Raw genomic sequence first — 21,863 nt, 5'->3', positions numbered from 1 at the left:
CAGCATGACTCATAGCTTCATAGAGTTATGCAAGCCCGTTCACCATGACAAGGTTGTGATCCATGAAGGGGGTTGTCGGTCTAGGTGATAATTTTTTTAAATCTTGATTCCAAAGGCAATGGTAATGAAAGCAAAAATAAATAAATGGAACCACATCAAACTAAAAAGCTTCTACACAGTGAAGGAAACCACAAACAAAATCAAGCTGCAGTCTCTTGAATGGGGGAAAAATATTTGCAAATCATATATATGCCAAGGGACTAATATTCAAAATATATAAAGAACTCATACAACCTAGTAACAAAAAGCCAGTCTGGTTTAAAAATGAACAGAATTTCCGAGTAGAGATTTTTTTTCCAAAGAAGACATACAGATGGCCAACAGTTACATGAAAAGATGTTCAACATCACTAATCACTATAGAAATGCAAATCAAAGTCATAATAAGATATTACCTCACAACCGTCAGGATAGCTATACTTTAAAAAGACAAGTGTTGGAGAGATTGTGGGAAAAAGGGAACCCTCCTGCACTGTTGGTGGGAATGTTATTAATCTGTCATAATAAAGGACATCTTACCATTTGTGACAACACATGGACGGAAGGAACTTAGGGGTATTATACCAAGTAAAATAAGTCAGTCAGAGAAGGACTAACACTGTGTGATTTCCTTGTTTGTAGAATCTTGAAAACAAAACCAAGAATAAATGAAAGGAAAGAAGACAAAACTCAAAGATACAGAGAATAGATTATCTGCTTCTCAGAGGGGAAGGAGCTCTTAAAGGATTTAAGGGGGTCAATTGTATGGTGGTGGGGCATTAACTAGACTTGTGGTGATTGCTGCGTAGCATGTACAAATATAAAATTATTATGTTGTACCCCTGAAACTAATTCTGCACTCCAGTTTTACCTCAAAATAAATAAGTAAATGAGAAATTATTTAGTGAAAGCATATTAGAAAGCTGTTTACAATTGGATCCACACACACACATACATACAAGTGCATGTCCTTATTTAGGAAAGTGATTTAAAAATCATCAAATGTTTACAGTGGTTTTCTCAGGATGGTATCATTATGGGTGTTTAATTTCAACACTAAACATATTTATAATAAGAATAAGTAGTATGAAATAATGGTGAATGATTCTCTCTTGCCTTCAAAAGAAAATCTCATCATCTTAACGTTCTCTCCAAACTTTTCCAGTGACTCTGAAGTGTCTTTTCCTACTACTAACTCACCCGCTCTCCACACTGGTGATAAACTGAGCCACTCACCACTCCTAAAAGCAGCCCCAGTGGCAGGCTGTTAATGGTATTTGTTTCTAAAGCGCCTGTCCTTCCCATCTCTGCCTGTTTAGAAAATGTCCTCTTGTCAATACCCAGCTATCCTGACACCAACTGTTCTGCATGCACGCATGCTCAGTCGTGTCCGACTCTTTGCAACCCCGTGGACTGTAACCTGTCAGGCCCCTCTGTCCGTGGGATTTTCCAGGCAAGAATACTGGAGTGGGCTCCCATTTCCTACTCCAGGGGATCTTCCCCACCCAGGGATCAAACCTGCGTCTCTTACATCTCCTGCATTGCAATTCAGTTCTGGCACTAAACACGAGTTGGTGTGGACCCCAGATGATAAAGTGTGTGCTCCCCAACAAGACTGCCTTATATCAGGCACCAGCCACACTGAAGGGGTTCCCAGGCCACCACATTTCTGACCAACGGGGCTCTAAAATCTGAGGTTCCCACAGGTTTGGTAATTTGCTAGAATGACTCAGAATTCAGGCAAGCACTGTACTCGGGACTGCAGTTTCCTTTTAAGGATATAAATCAGAACTGGGCAAACGAAGAGAGAGTCCTGTCTGTGGAGCTTCCATATCCTTTCTCCGTGCACGTCACCCTCCAGACCATCCAGTGCTCCTCTGAGCTCTGGTGTCCTGAGAGCTGAGTGCTGTCTCATCACACAGGCAGAATTGAATCACTGGCCGCAGGGCTAGACTCAGTCCCCAGCCCCACCTTCCCGGAGGCTGGGTTGGCGTGCCGTGGCTCAAAGCCCCGTTCCTCTAACCGTATGGTTGGTCCTTCTGGTGACCACCCCATCTTGAGTCAACTCTTTAGCACAAACGCAGGAGTAATCCAAGGGTCTAATTTAATGGTTTCATTTAACTATAAATAACATCACTTAGGAAATCCCAAGGGTTTTAGAAACTCCTTGGGGGAACCCAGGACAAAGACTAGACAAATCCTTTATGCCGTGATACCTGCTCAGAGGCCAGCCTCTCCTGCGCAGCGTCCCCGGAAACCCTCGGTCCAGTAGTGCTTTGCCCTCATCACCCTCTCTCATTTATTAGTAGTGTGTATGTCCTCCTTCCCTTTAAGCTAAAAGTTCTTTGAGGGCAGAAAACGTAACTTGCCCATCTTTCTAACTCCCTTAGCGCCAGTGCAGTGGCGCTGCGCTTTGCTTTTAACCAGATTTAACTTGGAGGCAGCATTTCTCTGAGAAACCTTCATCTTCTAAATTTTGTGAAGATCCATTCTTTTCCAGGGATGTTATGAGCAGACATGAGAGCCATTGTTTTTCATCTTCCTGAGGGTTACTTGTGGATGAGAAAATGTTCATTCATACTTCATACTTTGTCAATTATTAAGCTAGGTATGTAATCAAATGCTCAAATCAATGTAACTGAAGCCATTCTTGTGTTTCCTTTTGAAGGCAGGATCTTGACAGTCATATCCTTTTCATTTCAAAGCTTTTTGAGCCATTCTTAATTCTCCAGTTTTAGATAACTCTTTGTTTAGGCCTCTTGGATGAATCCCTAGATTTATTGCAAGGAATTTCTAGTCTTAAAAAAAAAAGATATTCTTGGGGTTCCCTGGTGGCTCAGTGGTTAAGAATCTCCCTGCCAATGCAGGGGACAGGGGTTTAATCCCTGGTCCAGGAGGATGCCACAAGCCCCGGAGCCACTCAGCCTGGGCGCCACGACGACTGAGGCCCGTGTTCCTAGAGCCAGTGCTGCAAAACAAGAGAAGCCACCGCGGTGAGCAGCCCGCACACCGAGACCAGAGAGTGTGTTTCTAGAGAAACGCTCACTCCAACTAGGGAAGACCCACATGCAGCAACGCAGGACGAGTGCGGCCGTAAACAGATGAGAAGATTCCCAAAGCAATATACAGCTTCAGTGCAGTTCTTATCAAGATTCCAACGGGATTTTCCAAAGAAATAGAGGGAAAAAACCATCCTAACATTTGTATGGAAGCACAAAAGACCCCAAATAACCAAAGCAATCCTGAGAGGTCTTGCCGCCTTTGTCCCTGTCAACTTGTCACTTCTCTAACTTAAAAGAGCTAGCCATAGATGATGAGAGAGGAGAAATTCCTGTGCTCTCTCCTCCAGATCATGTTCATAAATGTTAAGTATTTATTCTTCGTGCCTTGTTCATTTGCTCAAGACATGGGGAGCTCACTGAATTCCTACAGCGGCAGGAAGTATGTGAGGAGAGCAGTGTACGAAGTGGGATGGCGGGAGTGGGCAGGCCTTGGGGGCTGCAGAACCGGGGCCAGCCAGGCCCCTTCTTATTTTTCAAGACCAACCCAAATTCAATTTTTAAAATAATTTTTGGAATTTTTAGGATTCTGTCTGAGCCAAACTAACACATCTGCAGGCAGATCTGACTTGTAGTTTCCAACCTCTGATTTGAACAATTTCCTTATCCTTGACAAAATTTGCAAGCCCTATAATAATTTAAATGTTTAAATAGCCCTTTTTGATGAAATCCTATAACACATTTTTTTTCAAGGCTTAATATATTATGTGTACTTCTTTGCCAAGGTCTTCAAGGTAACTTTGAAACTTCTAATGAGGTGAAATTCCTTTTATCAAAACAACATTGCCTTTATTTTAATAGGTATGTTGCCTTGTTTTAAACATGTAAGTGTTTTTCAAAAGATAAATAGCAAGGATTTAGAAGCTGTCACCATCAAAGGGCTTGTAATTCGCTTTGGCTATGGCTGCAGAGACACAAGATTATTTTGCTCAACTTGACTAATGTAAATAAAAGGTATGAATCCAGTGTCTGTGTAGATGTAGCTGAGTGATAGATACCTTTTACATGATAAACCCAGCTAAAAATTATTTAGGCTCTTAAGTAATTGTCCTTAATCTAATGCCTTTTGATTTGTGGGTAAAATCACATAATAGTGGGCTATGAGAGAAAGTCGTTGAAATCAGTGCAACTCACTCACTTTTCAGCCGCAGAAAGTGACGTCCTGATGGGGACAATATGTTTATCAAATGATGGAGGCTAGTGCTAGGACCAGGCTAGAATCAGCCTGGAACCCAGGCTTCCTGGCTGTTTTGACTCTCATGTGTCTGAAAGTGAAGGCTTATATTTATGTAAAACATAAGCATATGTCATTCATAATTTTTGGAAGGCAGTTTATTGAGATGTGAAAGTGACTTTTTTCTGATTAATGCGCTTTGATTATTCCATTTAAAATTTTGAATATAAACTCAAGATATTGGGATCTACTGTATCTAGGAATGGGAACATTGGGAAGAAGTTCCAGTTCTGGTGATTCTCCAGTCCTCCCTGCTACAAAAACATTCAACAGAAAGCAGACTTTTATAGGTGGATGTCAGGGTTCCTAAATCAAAATTATTTTCACTCTGAGTCCTTCGTAGGCCAGAATGATTTTTTCCTACTGCTTTGAGTTCACTCTGCACTGTCATAATGCCCCTTGATGAATACAGACAGAACTGAACTGGGTAACTTTAAGGGTACCATGACATGAAAGAGAGACTGAGACGAGTTTAGAGGCATCGTGTGCTAATGCTGGTCGAGGGCCTTCTTTGTCCCAGAAAATCACTAGTTTCATAAGGAAAAGTCAAATAGTATGAGATGTAGAAGTATAAAAATCTTTCTGTTAAAGTTAATGAATCTCAGGGTCTTCCCTGGTGGCTCAGACAGTAAAGAATCCGCCTGCAGTGCAGGCGACCTGGGTTCAATCCCTGGGTTGGGAAGATCCCCTGGAGAAGGAAACAGTAATCCACTCCAGTGTTCTTGCCTGGAGAACTCCATGGACAGAGGAGCCTGGCGGGCCGTAGTCCATGGGGTTGCAAAGAATCAGACATGACTGAGCGACTAACACTTTCGCTTTTTTCTTTCAATGAATCTCAGGAGTTCTCTGGTGGCCTAGTGGTTAGGACTCCAGGCTTTCACTGGTGTGGCCGGGGTTCAATCCCTGGTGGGAGGACTGAGATCCTGAGAGTCACAAAGTGCAGGAAAAAAAAAAAAAGTTAATGAAATCTCTTTGGCATATGTGAGATGACAGTGAGCACAGATAGACTGGGACTGGGTGTAGAAAGTTGGGGCGCAGTTTTGTCCCCTGGACACAGAGAATGAGATTTTTCTTGTGTCCCCGTCTCTCCATCTCTCAAGCTCGCTCTCCCACCTCAAAATGAGCACGTGGGATTCAGGCTTCCTACCTGATCTCAGTCAGAGGCTTGGTCAGGTCTGAAGGTTTTGGAGCCGCTCCGCTAAGGTGGTTTTGCTTTCTCCCGTGTGTGCACATGGAAGCCTGCACTGGTCAGATTCCATTCTGTCTAAGCGTGCGTGGAGGTGCTGTTGGCAATGTAGTCTCTGCCTTGATGTGGAGCAGCACCAGCCTAAGAGGGTCCGGAGCAGAAGCCCAGTGCTGGGCTGGTCCTGGCCAGCTGGCCGGAGCAGCAGGCCATTTGCAATCGGCCGCCTTCATGCCGTGACTTGCAGCAAGCAGTTCTCAGTTCCTCACAGCCCTCCAGGAACCGCTCCCTGGTTTTCACACCGGGTTGATGGGCTTGTTTAGTGGATGTCTGACTCCAAGGCTGGATTGCCTAATATGTGGTTCAGATCCCTTAATCCTCAGGGAGACTCCCTGAGCCTGCGATACCCCTGCTCCTCTGGGTCACCCACAAGCGTGTGAGTCCCAGCCAGATCACTTCTCCTCTCTTCCTACCAAACTCTGTGTGGATTTTTCTTTACAGCTGTGATCTTAGGAGAGTCATTTTATCAGCCTTCAGGCCAATTTCCGTGAGAGTCGTTCTCCATACAGTTGTAGCTTTGATGAGGGCAGGTGAGCTTCACGGCCTCCTGCTCTGCCATCTTGCTCCCACGTCCAGAACAAAGATGAAAGTCGTGAACTAAGTACAATTAATTCCGCATGAGATTAAAAAACAAGAGTGCCCCCTTTCTCTTCAGTTTCTCAATATAGTGAGTGCATTGCTTCTCCTTTCTTCTGTCAAAATTAAGTCAAAAGCAGCATTTCTCCCGACTATTTATTTTCCTCTTTAAATCTGGCCCTTTGCCATAGTTGGTAGCTGAAAACATTCAGTGTTTGTGGACCTTATATTTACATTGGATAAAAACAAATCTAAAATATTGTCTATAAAATATTATCTGAATTGAAACTTGTGTTTGGGATTCTCGGAGCACGCATGATGTCTGCTAATGTCTAAGAATCTCTTAAGGATAATTCTCTTCACTGTTGTCTATGCTAAGACTCCCTACATTTGGGTAATGAAAAAGAATGTCAGTCAAACTGGGACAATGGACTTTCTAACGTCATGGCAAAAGCATTAAAAACAGACCTTTGTAATGAGAAGATTTTTACTTTTTAAATCCAGAGATCAAAGTACATTGAAGGTTTTATTTTGAATGAGCTTGATTGTGACAAACTTTTCTTGCATTTTGTTGTGTACTAAGTTTTTATTCTTTTTATTAAGTGACCCACTTATCATTCTGGATCCTTAGCAAACAAGGCCTATTAGAGAATGGTTTGGAATCAGCTTTGTGACAGTGATGGGGTGTTTCTGTGATTTCCTCTTTCCTGTGCCTCCCACATCCTATCTTTGTTGACTGTTTCCTTCTGATACACAGTGACTTAGTCAAAGTTTTCCAGTTTAGATGAGACAAAACAGTCTTTTAGATCTCTACTACTTAATGTCTACTCAGCACAGTATGACAAAGAAGAATTTATAGAGTCCCACTGTTTGCAAAATTCAGATAAATCTTATGGATCTAGAACTTAGTTTCTTTTAAAAAATGAACAGTCCTAAGTCAGTCAAGATTCTAAAGTTTCAAAGTTTTTATTTTTCCATGAATCTTTCCAATACTAGGAAATCTAGAGTTCTTAATGACCATCACCTCATATGCATAAAGGGAATGTTTTGATTACACCCTTGAGTCACTCTAGTTTTTCATTTTGGGGTGACTAGCGGGTCTGATCGGAGAAGGCAATGGCAACCCACTCCAGTACTCTTGCCTGGAAAATCCCATGGATGGAGGAGCCTGGTAGGCTGCAGTCCACGGGGTCGCGAACAGTCAGACACAACTGAACGACTTCACTTTCACTTTTCACTTTCATGCACTGGAGAAGGAAATGGCTACCCACTCCAGTGTTCTTGCCTGGAGAATCCCAGGGACGGGGGAGCCTGGTGGGCTGCCGTCTATGGGGTCGCACAGAGTCGGACACGACTGAAGTGACTTAGCAGCAGCAGCAGCGGGTCTAATCACTACATTTAAGTGAATGTGGCCTACTTGGCCAGATTGCAAAAGGAAAGATGGATTAAACAACAACCTGACTGGGAATTTGTAGTAATTTTTTAAAATTAAAATATAACTGATTTGCAATATTATATTTACTTTTAGGTATGCAACAGTGATTTTTACAGATTATACTTCATTAAAAGTTATTATAAGATAATGGCTACAATTCCCTGTGCTATATATTGTATCTTTATTGCTTATCTATTTTATACATAGTAGTTTGTATCTCTTATTTCCATACCCCTAATCTCCCCCTCTGTTTCCCTCTCCTTTTGATAACCTCTAGTTTGTTTTCTGGGAGAAGGCAATGGCACCCCACACCAGTACTCTTGCTTGGAAAATCCCATGGACGGAGGAGCCTGGTAGGCTACAGTCCATGGGGTCGCTAAGAGTCGGAGACGACTGAGCGACTTCACTTTCACTTTTCCCTTTCATGCATTGAAGAAGGAAATGGCAACCCACTCCAGTATTCTTGCCTGGAGAATCCCAGGGATGGCAGAGCCTGGTGGGCTGCTGTCTATGGGGTCGCACAGAGTCGGACACGACTGAAGCGACTTAGCAGCAGCGTAGCAGTTTGTTTTCTATATCTGTGAGTCCGCTTCTGTTTTGCTACCTACATTCATTTGTTTTATTTTTGGATTCCACATATAAGTGAGGTGGATAGTAAAATATCATCTGAATTGATACTTGTGTTTGAGATTCCTAGAGCATGCATGACCTCTCCTAATGTCTAAGAATCTCTAATGATAATTCTCTGACTGCTATATTTGTTTCTCTCTGACTTATTTCACTAAGCATAATATTCTCTAGGTCTGTCTATGTGGCCAAAATGGCAGAATTTCAGTAATTTTTACAGCTGAGTAATCTTCCATTGTGTGTATCTGTATATATGTGTGTGTTTGTGTGTGTGTGTGTGTGGCTTCCCCAGTGGCTCAACAGTAAAGATTTCACCTGTGACACAGGTTTGATCCCTGGGTTGGGAAGATTCTTGCATGGAAAATGCCATGGGCAGAGGAGCTTGGTGGGCTCCAGTCCGTGGGGTCACAAAGATTCAGACACAACTGAGTGACCCACCACCACCACTACCAATATATATATAACACACTAAGCAGAAAGCTGGACTCATAGACCTTTGAGATCTGTTCCAATATGGAGTCAATGAAAGCCATGTATTGAAACTGGATTATAAATCTGGTTGAATCCAATTGAAATTGGATTATAAGTACATTTCACCAAGACCAGAGATTTTTCCTCAGATGAGAGGGAATGTGGAAATGTAGTCATGGATTGCAATTTGATCTCAAATGGCTTCATGCTGGGGAAGAAAGAATATGTGAAGATGGCATGATGACAGTCAATAATCCTGGAGAGCAGTCCCACAGTCCTCAGAAAGGCTGTGGACAGTCACTATTCTCACCCTTCATGGGTTGGAGCAAGCTGGCAGGGCTGAGAGTCCCAACTTGCAGGGCGTTGTGTGGGTATGAAAGACAAGGCTTGCTATTGTTGCAGGAAGGGGGACACTTTCCAGGGCCCAGAAGTGGACTCTTGTCTAACACTTGGAAATGAATTGTCTGAGGAGGCACATGTGCTGAGAAAGCAAGAGATTTTAGTGGGAAAGGGTGCCCGAGTGAAAGCCATAGAATAAGGGAGCCCAGGAGGACTGATCTGCCACGTGGCTCGCAGTCTCAGGTTTTATGGTGATGCAATTAGTTTCCGGGTTGTCTTTAGCCAATCATCTGACTCAGAGTCCTTCCTGGTGGTGCACGCCTTTTTCAGCCAAGATGGACGCCAGAGAGAAGGATTCTGGGAGGTGGTCGGACATGTGGTGTCTCCTTTTGACCTTTCAGGAACTCTTCTGGTTGGTGGTGGCTTATTAGTTCCGTGTTCCTTACCAGAACCTCCTGTCTTAAAATCACTTATGCAAATGGTTGATACGGTGCCTGGCCAGGGTGGGCGGTTTCAGTCAGTGTGCTTCCCCTAACACTATGGTTTCCACAGTGACCAGAGGGTGTAATTGTGGATAGCTCTTCTTCTGATGTACAAATATCTGTTCTTTCTACAACCACAAGCAAGTTAATTTGCCTGGGTGTTCAAAATAGATTTTTACAATTGCACTCCAGGGCCCCAGACCCCTCATTTATAGGTTTTAGGGTTAATCCAGGGAAAGCTAATGATCTTGTCTGCCTGTTTTATTGATGTGGTTATCTTGGTTACGTATCTGTTATATTTTCCTGTGATTCCTTCTTTCCTCCCTTCTCTCCTCCTCACTTTGTTCTCTCCTCCCTTTTCTCATTCTAGGAATCAGAGAAGGATCTTTCAAAGGAGGGAATAAATAAGAGGATTTAATCATTAAAGTAGAAAGATTCTTGAGAGCAGGGGATTAGGTAACCACTTTTCAATTTCATTTACCGCAGTGGTGAAATCATGGTGGAACTGTCAGAAAGTGAAATGAGCAGGCACTATAAATTTCCTTGGTTGAATACGTTTAGATTTCTTATCAAGAAGCCATGATTGAATATATATGTGGAGGAGATATTGAGAAGAAGCAGTTAATTTTTAAATATCTTGAGAATAAAGGGAGCCTGACTTTGTCCCTCTTTGACACAGGACTATTGGTTGTTTGAGCTTGGGAGATGAGCTTCACAGATAGTACTCATTTCATAGGAATATTGTGAGGATGACATGAATGTGATGGTTAATTTATGTGTAAAATTGAGTTGGCCATTGGGTGCCCAAATATTTGCTCAGACTTTATTCTGAATATTTCTGTAAGGATGTATTAGATGAGATTAACATTTAAATTGGTGGTTTTTGCATAAAACAGATTGTTCTCCATAAATGTGAGTGGGCTTCATTTAGTCAGTTGAAGGCTGAATAGAAAAAGAATTCCTTTTTGCTCTCCTCCTCTGAGCAAAAAGGAATTCTCCACCAGCCTGCCTTCAGACTTCATCTGCAGCGTTAGCTCTTTAGTTCTACAGGCTCAACCTAGCACACTGGCTCTGCTGGGCCTCCAGCCTGCCAGTCCATCCTGTAGATTTTGGACTTGTCAGCCTCCATAATCACAGAAGTTAATTCCTTATAATTTCATTGTCTCTCTCTCTGTCTCTCCACACACACACAGCCTATTCATTCTGTTTCACTGGAGAACTCTAATACAATGAGGTAATATTATTATCCAGATTTCACAGATATGGAAACCAAGGCTCAGAGAGGACAGACAGCTTGTGGCAGAGACAGGATTCAAGTCCAGATGTGTCTGACTTCAGAACCGGGTACTTATCCACTTTTCTGCCTCATGAGAAAGGGAAACATCAGAGACCTGGTAGCTCCAGAATTATATAGCCAATAAATCCAGGTTTCGAGTTCTGGCTTCCAGTCCCGGCTTAAACTCCATCATGCAGTCTCTATCATCTCTTGCTGCCATGTTCCTTTTCCTCCTTCCTTTTGGTTCAGAGAGAACAGGAGGTGCCAGTTCAGTAAGGAAGTCCCAGGCGAAGGGCAACAGGGACAGTCCAGCCACACCATTATTGATAAGGATCATGTTTGTGATTGACTGCATCACCTGGGTCCGCTGTCACCTGTATAAATAAACTCAGTGGAAGTTCCTCTCAGGCATTTCAGTGCAATTTGCGGCCTCTATGAGGTTATCAATCAAACAGTATATTTGGTTTACAAATCAAGACATCTGTGAAAGCCAATTTGTAAGTCCAATAAGTGCAATTCTGAGTCACAAAGCCCTTCGAGAGAATTGGAGCTTTGAATTATTTTTAAGTGCTTCATCTCCAGCCCCCAGAGGAAAAGCCCTTTCCTCCCCCTCAAGGGTAAGATTCATATTCCTGTGATTCATATTCATCTTTCAAGATACAAGTTTTTTTTCATAGTTCTTTCCTTTTTGAAAGTGGGCGTCATTTTATCTCAGATTTAAACAATAACTGCATATCTCCAGTGCTTGACTGTTTCTGGAAATCTATTTAATTTCACAAAACAAGTTACCAAAGCATACAGTCTTGCACAATTTCCATTTTAATAATATTAACTCTACCTGAAATTTAAATTTAGATGAATATAGGCCAATGCCTGAAACATTCTGTCTTTTGAATTCTGCTCTTTGTGGGAGGAATACCTATTGGACTAAAATGCTTTTTTATTTAGGCTTATTTGGGGGAAATGTAAAGGGGAAAATATAAAACTTGAAAATCATTCTCACCCCTATTGCTTTGCATTTCTTAGAGAAATAGATGAGTAGAATCAAAAAATGACTGAAACCACAAGAAATTCATTTTGGGTAAAGAGTTATGCGTTCTGCTAAATCTTAAGAAGGAGCTAAAAGCCAACAAATTATCTGAGGGTTCTACAGCTTTTTTTTCCTGCCTCAATTGCCTTGCCTAAAATTCTTTCCAAAATCAACTATTCTTTTCAACTGTGTCTTAACCTAGATCACTTGTGTTCAGCCAGTCACCTCTCCCTTACTCCTTTAAAGAAAAAGGATCATTACTTGTCTGTAAGTGCATTTCTTTTCTGTTAGTAAGCAAATAACTTCTCAGAGAAGATATTTTAGTGATTTTGAAAAAGCATTTGCTTTTTTACACTGATGGGATCTCATGGATAACAGATGGATGATGGCATTTGCAATCAGTTCAAATTTTTGCTCTACAGCTTACTAATGAGGTACAGATTCAGTTCACCAATTCCGACTCTGCACTCAATTCCACCTATGGTCGTTTCCCCCACACCATCAGGCAAGTCTCTGATACCAGCTGGGCACCCTACAGTGCAACACAATTCTGACGTGACCTAACTGGAAATAGCGTCAGACTTGGTAGGTGAAGGCTGCCCTCCGCTTCAAATGTCAACTGCAAGCCCAGGTTGTCACTTGTGCTTCCGACCACTGACTGTAAATCAGACGATCCCATGACACCCTTTTGGGTTTGGTTAATTTACTGGAGTGGTTCACAGAACTCAGGAAATCTATTCACTCACTAAGATGCAGATTTATTACAGAGGATTGAAATATACAAATCAGCAGCTTGATGAAGAGTTACATGGGATGGGGTCCAGAAGAGAAGAACTTTTGTCCTCATGGAGCAGGGGTCGGGCATGGTGGCACATGGAAACATTGTTTCACCAGCCTGGAAGCTCTCCAAATCCAGGCTCTTGGGGGCTTTATATGGAGGCTTCATTACACAATTGACTAAATCACTGGCCATTGGCGACTGAGTCAACCTCTAGCCCTGCTCTCCTCCATGGAGGTCAGGGGAGTGGACTGAATATTCCCACCCCCTATTCACACGGTTGGTTCTCCTGGCAACCAGCCCCATTCCTTAGTGTTTTCCAAAATTCATCTAATTTACATAAACTCAAAGGTCATTGAAAGGGGTTTATTATGAATATTGAGACACCTTTATTGTTCTCATCACTTAGGAAATTCCAGGCATTTTAGGATGTCTGTGTCAGAAGCCTCAACAAAGACCTGATATACATATCTTATGGCCAACCTAGATAGCATATTTAAAAGCAGAGACATTACTTTGCCAACAAAAGTCCGTCTAGTAAAGGCAATGGTTTTTCCAGTGGTCACGTATGGATGTGAGAGTTGGACGGTGAAGAAAGCTGAGTGCCGCAGAACAGCTGCTTTTGAACTGTGGCGTTGGAGAAGACTCTTGAGAGTCCCTTGGACTGCAAGGAGATCCAATCAACCCATTCTAAAGGAGATCAATCCTGGGTGTTCATTGGAAGGACTGATGTTGAAGCTAAAACTCCAATACTTTGGCCACCTCATGTGAAGAGTTGACTCATTGGAAAAGACCCTAATGCTGGGTAGGATTAGGGGCAGGAGGAGAAGGGGACGACAGAGGATGAGATGGTTGGATGGCATCACTGACTCGATGGACATGGGTTTGGGTAGACTCCAGGAGTTGGTGATGGACAGAGAGGCCTGGCGTGCTGCAATTCATGGGGTCGCAGAGAGTCGGACACAACTGAGCGACTGAACTGAACTATTAATCACAGTACCATACCAGGTAATTTTAAAATTAAGGAAATGAGTCTTCTGAACCTCAGCCTTCTCAACTGTACAGTAGGTGTAATGATACCTCCCAGGATAATTTTGAGGAATAGATGGACTTACAAAGTGCTTAGTACAGTGGGTCTTAAAGAGAGGTACTTGATACTCCACAAAACACATTCAGACACATCATCTCATTTTACCTTGACAATATTTCTATAGATAAATGCCTCTTCTCCCATCATTCTTTTTACAGAGATAGGAAACTGAGGCAGAGTGGGTTTAAATGCATTGCTCAAGGCTACAGTAACTAACAGGTCTAAGTATGACATCCCAGCTTCTTCCTGGTTTATTTCTATGATTTCCTTCTGAGTCCTTTGAATTAGGAAAAGAGCCTGGCCCACTGAAAGAAAACCCATCAGTGCATCTTTATCCAGAAAGGTCTGTTGCAGGAAGGGGGACCCCTTCCAGGGCCCAAGAGTGGGCTCTTGTGTAACACTCTGAATTGAATTGTCTGCGTAAACACACATTCTGACAAAGCAAAACTCTTTATTGGAAAAGGGTGCTCAAGGGGCGAACAGTCAGATAAGGGAGCCCAGGAGATCTGCTCTGCCTCATGGCTCGCAGTCTTGGGTTTTATGGTGATGGGATTGGTTTCCAGGTTTTCTTTTGCCAATCACTCTGACTCAGGGTCCTTCCTGGCGGTGCACGCATTGCTCAGCCGAGATTGATGCTTGCGAGAAGGAGCACCTGGTGTCTCCTTTTGACCTGCCCCGAACTCTTCTGGTTGGTGGTGGCTTATTAGTTCCATGCTCCTTACTGGGACCTCCTGTCATAAAATAACTCACACAGTGGTTACCATGGTGCCTGGACAGTGGACAGTTTCATTCGTTGTGCTTCCCCGAACAGGTCCAATAGACACAGGTTTGTGCAAGTGAAACTAGCTCTAAATGTCTGTTAGGATTATTTTGTAATTTTTCCAGATTTCACATTTAACCAATTAAGTTCTGCTTCTCAGTTTCTTCCCTTAGTTTCTATGATTGTGTGTGTTTCTCTGTTCACCTTTCCCCCTGGATAACTTTCCTAAGTAAAAGTTTCTTAGTTATTGACCTTCATCCTATCTTCCCAATTCATTCCCTCTGTGAGAAGAAAATTGTTTCTTTGACACACAATAGGTACAAAATATTTGTGGACTAAAGCAATAAATGGATTGATCATTTAAAAAACAAATACAGGTAGTCAAGAGAAGAAGACTTGCAGAGGAAAATTGAGATGGAGAACGTGATGGTGTAAGAGTGAGACATGAATACCAACATAAATATGATCTAGTTCTTGCCACCAATCAATTTACAGTTCGGTAGGCAGAAGAGTCATAAATATTTAACATCTTGAATATCTTTTGCATCTTTACTCCTTTATTAAATACTCCTATATTAGACAGAGAAATCCAAAGAGATAGTTGTTATCCTGAAGGGGTTTATTTCTTAGTTGAGGCAGTATCTTGAAACAGCAGTGAGTATATTGAAAGTGCTTGCTGTTTTCAAGAAACTGGGTTTTTTGTTGTTGTTTATTCATTAATGAACATTCACATGACAGATACAGTGTTGGGTGCTCAGGATGCTGGGTGGCTTTTGGAGTTATAATCATCATCGTGTGGTGGTGGGCTCCCACACAGCATGGGTCATCTGGTGGGAATAACAGATATATGGCAGAGGATAATTTTTTTTTCTTTTTCTTTTTTTTAAGTAAAGAAGCTTCAAGCTGCTTTAGATGTAAGGATGAAGAGAAAATCTGCTTAAATGGGTCTTTGTTCTGGGAAGAATCATTTGCATTGCCCTTCTTAGAAATGCAAATGTTAGGCAAGTAGGCCTTGGGAAAAGATGTAATGGTTATGTAATTGTCTTGATAAATACTGTTTCAAAGAAAATCTCTTAGTAGGCACAGGAAGTCTGAGAGTTCAGCTGGTCATTTCTTCTAATACCTGGGGCTCTTCTGAGATGGTGGGACATAGAACCCAAACCCAGTGATTTGAAGTTAGTGAAAGCCAACTTCTTAGGTTGCATGGCCTTAGCCAAGACACTGAAGGTAGAAAAGGATGCTGAAGACCCTAAACAAAAGAAAGGGGAATCTGGGTTGGTGATCCAGATGCACACCAAAGGCCTGGGCTCCTGGAGGAGGAATGATTTGGGTACACACTTGGCTGACATTGAAAGCACCTGTGAACGTACCTTTTCTAACAGTGATAGTGCTTTGTGGAACAATGGCTGATCAAGGGAATGTAAACTGAAATAATCCAGTGTTCATATCATGAACTCTTTGTTGCAAAATTCAGACTTAAAGAAAGTAGGGAAAACCACTAGGTCATTCAGGTAGAAGCTAAATCAAATCCCTTATGATAATACAGTAGAAGTGACAAATAGATTCAAGTATTAGATCTGATAGACACAGTGCCTGAAGAACTATGGTTTGTAACATTGTACAGGAGGTAGTGACCAAAACCATCCCCAAAATAAAGAAATGCAAGAAGGCAAAGGGATTGTCTGAGGAGGCCTCATAATAGCTGAGGAAAGAAGAGAAGTGAAAGTCAAGGGAGAAAGGGAAAGATATACCCAATTGAAGGGAGAGTTCCAGAGAATAGCAAGGAGAGAAGGCTTTCTTAAACGAACAATGCAAAGAAAGAGAGGAAAATGTTAGAACGGGAAATACTAGAGATCTCTGCAAGAAAATTGGAGATGTCAAAGGACCATTCCATGCAAGGATGGTCACGATAAGGGACAGAAATGGAAAGTACCTAACAGAAGCAGAGGAGATTAAGAAGAAGCGGTAAAAATACACAGAAGAACTATACAAGAAAGGTCTTAATGACCCAAATAACCATGACAGTGTGGTCACTTACTTTAGAGCCTGACATTCTGGAATGTGAAGTCAAGTGGGGCTTAGGAAGCATCACTATGAAAAAAGCTAGTGGAGGTGATGGAATTCCAGCTGAGCTATTTCAAATCCTGAAGGATGCTCCTGTAAGTGCTACACTCAATATGTCAGCAAATTTGGAAAACTCGACAGTGGCCACAGGACTAGAAAAGGTCAGTTTTCATTCCAATCCCGAAGAAGAGCAATGCCAAAGAATGTTCAAACTTCGATACGATCTCACTAATGAATACAATCTTCACATGCTAGTAAGGTTATGCTCAAAATTCTTCAAGCTAAGCTTCGGCAATATGTGAACCAAGAACCTCCAGATGTACAAGCTGGATTTAGAATAGGCCGAGGAACCATGGATCAAATTGCCAACATTCATTGGATCATAGAGAAAGCAAGGAATTCCAAAAACAAATCTACATCATTGCCTACAAAAGCATTCAACTCTGTGGACCACAACAAACTGTGGGAAATTCTTCAAGAGATGGGAATACCAGACTACTTTTCCTGTCTCTTGAGAAATCTGTATGCAGGTCAAGAAGCAACAGTTTGAAATAGACATGAAACAACAGACTGGTTCAAAATTGGGAAAGGAGTACGACAAGGCTTTATATTGTCACCCTGCTTATTTAACTTGTATTCAGAGTGCATTATGCAAAATGCAGGGCTGGATTGATCACAAGCTGGTATCAAGATTGCCAGGAGAAATATCAACAACCTAAACTATGCAGATGATACCACTCTAATGGTAGGAAACGAAGAGGAACTAAAGAGATTCTTGATGAGGGTGAAAGAAGACAGTGAAAAAGCTGACTTAAAACTCAGCATTCAAAAAGTTAAGATCATGGTATCTGGTCCCATCACTTCATGGTAAATGGAAGAGGAAAACATGGAAGTAGTGATAGATTTTATTTTCTTGGGCTCCAAAATCACTGCAGATGGTGATTGCAGCCATGAAATTAAAAGACACTTACGCCTTGGCGGAAAAGTTATGACCAACCTAGACAGCATATTTAAAAGCAGAGACATCACTTTGCTAACAAAGGTCTGTCTAGTCAAAGTTACGGTTTTTCCAGTAGTCATGTATGAATGTGAGAGTTGGACTATAAAGAAAGCTGAGTGCCGAAGAATTGGTGCTTTTGAACTGTGGTGTTGGAGAAGACTCTTGAGAGTCCCTTGGACTGCAAGGAGATCCAACCAGTCAGTCCTAAAGGAAATCAGTCCTGAGTGTTCATTGGAAGGACTGATGCTGAAGCTGAAGCTCCAATACTTTGGCCACCTGATGAGAAGAACTGACTCATTGGAAAAGACCCTGATGCTGGGAAAGATTGAGGGCAGGAGAGTGGGTGGTGACAGAGGATGAGATGGTTGGATGGCATCACTGACCCAGTGGACATGAGTTTGAAGAAACTCCGGGAGATAATGAAGGACAGGGAAGCCTGGCGTGCTGCAGTCCGTGGGCTCTCAGTGACCTGGATATGACTTAGCGACTGAACAAGAATTTGTCAAGTGTTGTCCTAGACAGAAGCTGAGGCTATTCACGCACTTATTGAACAAGTATTTACTCGACACCTACTTGATAAGTGAATATGGCAGAGTCCCCGCCATCTGTGAACCTAGTCTGAACTTCCATCAGGAGGGAAGCTCCTTTCCCACTTAGAGTCTCCCCTCTTCACAATTCTCAAGTCATATGTGGACCAGTGTGTATTTCCTGAACCTCCTGGAAAACCACCTTTTCTCAGCATGCAACCTGATTCTGAACTCACAAGTTCCTCATACCTATTGTTGTGTAAAAAAGTGTCTTTAGGCATTTTATCGTTTTCCCAAATTTTTGTGCTTAAAATAGCTGTTCATGTAGTTTGGCCATATGTGTGGTGCCAGTCATAGAAGATAACTAATATCCGGGAAAATAATAAAATAAGGTAAAGAAGTCAGACCATTTGTCAAGGAAGAAAAGACAAAAAAAAAAGCAAAAAGGCACACTTGGCAACTCCTTCAAGGATTCACACACCCCTTTATTACAGGTCCAAGTAGTGCTGATTTATTTTAAAGCATTTGTCAGGATGGGCTAGCGTGTGCTGCCATAACAAACAACCTTGAACTTCAGCAGCTTAATAGAGTGAATGTTTAGTGCTGATGATTAAACTGTAATCGTCGTAATTATTCTGAAACAAATTCAGAAAAATATCCTGACAATTATTGACAGTGAAAGCAGCTGGGTATTGTTAGCATTACCAAAACAGCATTTGGACTCACTGTTTCTTAAAGCCCTGAAAAATAGATGAGGTTCCTTCTAGGTTCCTGTTTAGCAGTTCACGTTTCTGCTGTTAGAATGACAGCTTTGGTTCCATGGGTTCTCTGTGTGTTCATTTCCTTCTTATGCACGTTTATGCCTAGTGTTTACACATCATGAAACAACAACAAAAAAAGGTTAAACATTTATTCCAAGCCTGAATGGCTTCCCTGGTGGCTCAGATGGTGAAGAGTCTGCCTGCAGTGTGGGAGACCCAGGTTCAATCCCTGGGTCAGGAAGATCCCCTGGAGAAGGAAATGGCAACCCACTCCAGTATTCTTGCCTGGAAAATCCCATGGACGGAGGAGCCTGGCGGGCTACAGTCCATGGGGTTGCAAAGAGTCAGACACAACTGAGCGGCGACCAAGCATAGCACAGCACAGCCAAGACTGAATACCAATCCCGCTTGGCTGCTCTGACAATCTGGGGTAATCTGAGGGGCCCTGCCTCCACGCCCAGGCTGTCTTTATCCCTCCACCCAACACTACCATCTCTGGTAGTTTAGTTGCTAAGTCGTGTCCCACTCTTGCGAATCCTGGAACTGTAGTCTTCCAGGCTCCTCTGTCCATGGGATTTTCCAGGCAAGAATACTGGAGTGGGTTGCTGTTCCTTTCTCCAGGGGATCTTCCTGACCCAGGAATTGAACCCGGGTCTCCTGCATTGCAGGTGGATTCTTTACCAGCTGAGCTGCCAGAGAAGTACACCAGCATCTGTTCTCACATGTATACCGGGTATTGTTGCTTCTCGCCACAGGGCTTCTCCAATGACTGCCTGCAGAAACCCACTTTCATGTGGAGCCTGGACGTGCAGGAGGCAACACCTCTGGGGGAATTCTCAACCAATGGGAGATAAGAACCAGTGCACAAAGGCACTTACCTCTTGTTCTGTGGTGAAAAATTCTGGAGGGGGGAACGGCGCCTTCATACATATACTCTTTTGTGAATCCTAGTGGCTGAGCCCCTGTTGCCCACAGCAGCCATCTTAGCAAGCCCTCCTGCTGACTTTTCATTCATGACCTCACTGTTTCCTCTCCTGTTGACTGATGTCACTTCCCAAATGAACAAGTCTCTTCTTGTATACCGCTACATCTAACCCCCGGCCCCTGAAGATGCTTCTTTTGTTACCTAACATTCTTCCATTCTAGGTCCTCCTTCTAACTTGACCTCACCGTTATGGCCATGAGTTGAAGATAGGTCTAGTTTCAGGGGACCCAAACTGAGGGCTCCACTTCCTCCGAAACATCGTCCCAACATAGTAATGAACACCTGCATATTGAGCTGCGTAAACGCATACTCATCCTTCAAGTCGCACATTGTACTTGAGTCTAGGGTGTCTGGGTGTTTCTTGGGAGGCCTCTGGACAAAACTACCCTCACCCTGAAGGAAAATCCTTAGATAAAGATTTGTTAGCTCCCATGGGGCTGTAGTCTCCTTATATGAAAATAAGTTCGTTTTTTTTGTCAATTTTAACCAATATGAAAATCACAGAAGAGGCATGTGGTGAATCCAAAAGCCCAGAGAATAAAGGCAAGAATGGTGGAGACAGCGCCCACGAGATAGGACTGAGGCCTCCCCAAGGAACCGGCCACAGGGGCCCCCCCGGATGTCAGACCTACGATGGACCGAGGTGTGATGGCGCTCCTCGCTCACCCCGTAGTGAATGGAACTGTCCACAGCGATCATCTTTCACTTGTTTCACTGTTGCCTGTGGAGTATGTCGGGAAAGGTAATTTGTCACGATGGTTTACAAGGACTCTCATCAAGACGAATGATACTCAAAGAACTGTACTCACAAAACTGCACCTGGGAAGCCTCATTTGCGTCTGCCCTGACGACACGATCCTGGACTTCAAGGCTGAGCCTGACGCCATAATGCGAGGCAACTTGAATGTAAATTTTTGCCGTCAGAGGGTTGACTGTCAGATTATATTTTCCAAAGATGCCTATAAGAATATCTTTGAAACTTTCCATTTCTGCATCAAGAAGTAAAGTCTCGGGGCTTCCCTGGTGACTCAGTGGTAAAGAATCTGCCTGCCAATGTAGAAGACACAAGTTCGATCCCTGGTCCGGGAAGATCCCACAAGCTGTGGAGCAACTAAGCTTGTGTGCCGTGACAATTGAGCCTGTGCTCTAGAGCCCAGGGACCACAGCTGCTGAAGCCCTCAGGACGAGAGCCTGTGCTCCATGAGAGAAGCCACGCAATAAGTCTGTGTACCGCAACTAGAGAGTAGCCCCCCGCTTGTCACAACGAGTAGCAATGAAAACTCAGCACAGTCAAAAATAAATAAATGCATAAGAAAACTGAAAAAAAAAAAATGGTCCATGCCAAAAAGATCTTTAAGGAAAAAAAAAGTGAAGTCTAATTCTTGCCCCTTGAATCTGGAAGGCTTTGTGTCTTACTTGTAACCAACAAAATGTGGCACCAAAGAGGCTATGTGACTTTGATGCTAGGTCATGCAGGGGATTTAAACTGCTCAACGTATGTGGGGTTTTATTTGGGGGGAATGAAAATATTGTGAACTTAGATGGAGGTGGTGTTTGCCCAACATTGTGATTGTAGAGAAATTCCACTTCATCTGAAAACAATCATTCTTTTTTTTAAAGGTGCTTTAGTTTCCACCATATAAGCTAGAAGCGTCATACCTAGCATTCCGAGTCCCTGGCTGAGAACTGTGGCTGCCCTGAGCCTCCCGAGATGTGAGGATGTCCGGACCACTTGCAGAGGCCACATGAAGCTTGTCTCTTTGTGGGCCCAGCTCAGCAACACAGCGCCAGAGTAGGTGCTTCTACATGGTTCTAGCATGTGGCCATCAAATGACCACGAGCCACTGGAGTTCTCTCAGCTGAGACCGGACATTGGAGAGCAGAAGAGAACCATTCCTCTGTGCCCTTCCCAAAGTACAGATGCGCAGGATCTGTGAGCAAACCAAAATAATTGATTTAAACCACTAAGCTTCAGGGCAATTTGTGAAGCAGCAGTAGTAACAGGATCAGTAATCATTAATCCATAGAGAACACTCATTTAAATTTCCACTGGAGAGAAGTTAACATTGCACAGAAAGGCATACCTAT

At 42.8% G+C, this 21,863-nt stretch overlaps 1 protein-coding gene across 5 annotated transcripts in view; it reads left to right on the top strand.

Annotated features, from left to right (window-relative positions):
* Positions 1-21,863, top strand: part of PSD3 (pleckstrin and Sec7 domain containing 3) — a 540,565-nt gene that overhangs the window by 513,308 nt on the left and 5,394 nt on the right. The gene's annotated exons all lie outside the window — the stretch shown is intronic.

Source organism: Giraffa tippelskirchi, chromosome 8 (genome assembly GCF_054371585.1).
Source record: "Giraffa tippelskirchi isolate mGirTip1 chromosome 8, T2T-mGirTip1v1.2.pri, whole genome shotgun sequence".
NCBI lineage: Eukaryota > Metazoa > Chordata > Mammalia > Artiodactyla > Giraffidae > Giraffa > Giraffa tippelskirchi.
The sequence above is the reverse complement of the archived record's forward strand: the minus strand, read 5'-3'. Positions and strand labels throughout refer to the sequence as shown.